The following is a 2,766-nucleotide window of genomic DNA, read 5'->3' on the forward strand; positions in this document are numbered from 1 at the left end:
TACTGTGCCCTCAGTAGTGACACAGAGTCCGTGTGCCCAACACCCGTGTTATAACGGAGGCCAGTGTATCGAGATGATGAGCACAGCAGTGTGTCTGTGTCAGCCGAACTACACAGGGATATACTGTCATATCAGTGAGTTCCTCATCTATTATATTTTTGACAACTTTGAAACACATTATTTTGTCACTTTCCCATAAAACTCTCGACAGCTACAGAGTCGAAAGCTGGCAAGTACCTGCTAAAAGATAGATAGGTCTCCATGACGGAGCCCGATGTTTGATTGATTCATTTCCTGAATTTAGAAAAATACATTTTATAAAAGGTTCCCGTCCTTCTTTGGCCTTTGCGATTATTCCACAGAGAAGCGAAACAAATCTGCGTAGCTGTCCTTCACAACAGAAATGCCGGAAGTGATATTTCGCGAGGTGCATTTATTTTTGGAGAGTATAGATCTAGATCCTCTAATTTTTTTGCATCTCTAAAGATATATTGCCTCATTCCAGTAGAGTGTAAATATAGTAGGCCATTGACTTTCAGTTGATGTTAATGCGCCGATCATTCCTTTCCTCGAAAGGGGGCCTAGCTAGTACACATAGAACGGCGTATGTGTTGTAGTCTATAAGAGCGGGATTAGACGCTTCTTTCTCGCACCCAAAAGGCCCGAGTTCGTTTACCGGGCTGGCCCTCACAGACAAGGTTAACGTTTACCACCAGCTAAATGATCTAAATTATGTCGATCAGGGCGTAAAAATATCTTTATAGATTGTTTAGGTGAGTTAATGCATCGAGACCTCGTTCCCTTTTATCTCAGTTTGATAATTGTATGGGGGTTTGAGTTTTTGCAACCTTGAATACTACCTCAAGAAAAAAAATGTCATTAAAAATTTTCTTTTTCGTCTAGGAAATATTCAACAGACCATTTGTGGATCTATTGTTTGCCAACATACATGCAAAAATAAAAACCTGTTTCCATCGAAAAAAATTGATGTATTAGATTGTATAAGACCTGTCAACAAAATCTGGCTGATGTCTCCATGGCAGCGAAACTTTTGTTTCTACGATTTGATTGCAGATTTGAAAACACTTCACCATGTTTGTTTTATCTGTGACATTTGGTAAAATCTGATCCCCAAATAAGCAAGATAGCACCCCCCCCCCCTAGGTCCCCTCCTTGATACATGTAGTCTGAATATTTGATACTTACCTCATTCAATGGTTTCAGCATTCAATGGTTTGATAGTAGTTCAATCATTTAATTGTTTGGTAATTTGATTGTTTGATAGCGCATTGTTTGATGATTTGCTTAAAAATTTGATAGTATCTTTGGTTGGTCACAGTTTACATATATTTGATAGTTTGGTTGGTCACAGTTTACATATATTTGATAGTTTGGTTGGTCACAGTTTACATATATTTGATAGTTTGGTTGATCACAGTTTACATATATTTGATAGTTTGTTTGGTTGGTCACAGTTTACATATATTTGATAGTTTGTTTGGTTGGTCACAGTTTACATATTGCATGTACATGTATATACAATGTATATATATGTATAAATTTCTCTCTCTCTCTCCCTTTCTCTCTCTCTCTCTCTCTCTCTCTCTCTCTCTCTCTCTCTCTCTCTCCGGGGACTCTCGTGGTCTAGAAGTGCGGTGTTAGCCTTTCATTCAACAGGTCCAGGATTCGAAATCTGAAGGCAACCGAAAATGTTTAATATCTCTAGTCACGTTCTGTCCCCCCACCCCCCTTTCACTTCCTCTGGGCTATTGAATCCTCCTACTGCTACTCCTGGCACCTTCTTACTGCTCTCTTTCAGCTACACCCTTGATCTTAGGTTATGTAAGATCTAACACCTACCCTTCTCGGAAAATCGGGCTAAAAAGTCTCGTGAGGTCCTGTGTGCACATTTCGCATGTTAAAGATTCCTTGGTGGTCGTAAAATTGACTAGAATATGTTTCGTCCGCCACCCCTGAAAGAATTCAAAATTAAATCTTACCAAAATCATCGAAAATGCTTGATTAATGTGAGAAAAAAACAAACCGACCGGTGTCCCGCGCACTTATATTATTTCTTTAATAAACTTACGCAGTTGAGAGTGATGTTAAACTCTTACCAAACTGTTTTCTCTCTCTCTCTCTCTCTCTCTCTCTCTCTCTCTCTCTCTCTCTCTCTCTCTCTCTCTCTCTCTCTCTCTCTCTCTCTGCTCCCCACCCCCTTAAAAAACCAAACGGTTTTTATATTATAATGATTGACTGTGTAACTGTATAACACGCCCACCTCTCTAAAACAGCCACTGTTCTTCTTGCAATGTCAGGCCGTCTTAGACAAAATTTCGACAGTGTATATCGAGCAGCTCTCTTCAGCCTGCTGGATGTGGTCTCCCTTGTTTCCCGTTGTATCCGCACACTCCTTGACATCTCATACAAAGACCACGTTTCAAATGCTGAGGTACTGAATAGAATCACCTACGCTGTGGGGCAGCATGAAGATCTACTGACCACAGTGAAGAGACGAAAATTAAAATGGTGTGGGCATGTCACAAGATCCACAGCACTTGCCGAAACAAACCTACAAGGAAATGTACAAGGAAAGAGAAAGAGAGGAAGACAGGGAAGGAGATGGGAAGACAACATTACAGAGTGGACAGGAAAGACAATGGGTGACAATCTGAGGAAAGCAGAGGACAAAAATAGATGGCGAGAGCTGGTTTTCAGAGGCAGTGGTGCCCCCACGGTTGCCCCAACCACGGGATAGAAGAAGAA

The sequence above is a fragment of the Aplysia californica genome, unplaced genomic scaffold, assembly GCF_000002075.1.
Source record: "Aplysia californica isolate F4 #8 unplaced genomic scaffold, AplCal3.0 scaffold00137, whole genome shotgun sequence".
Taxonomy (NCBI): domain Eukaryota; kingdom Metazoa; phylum Mollusca; class Gastropoda; order Aplysiida; family Aplysiidae; genus Aplysia; species Aplysia californica.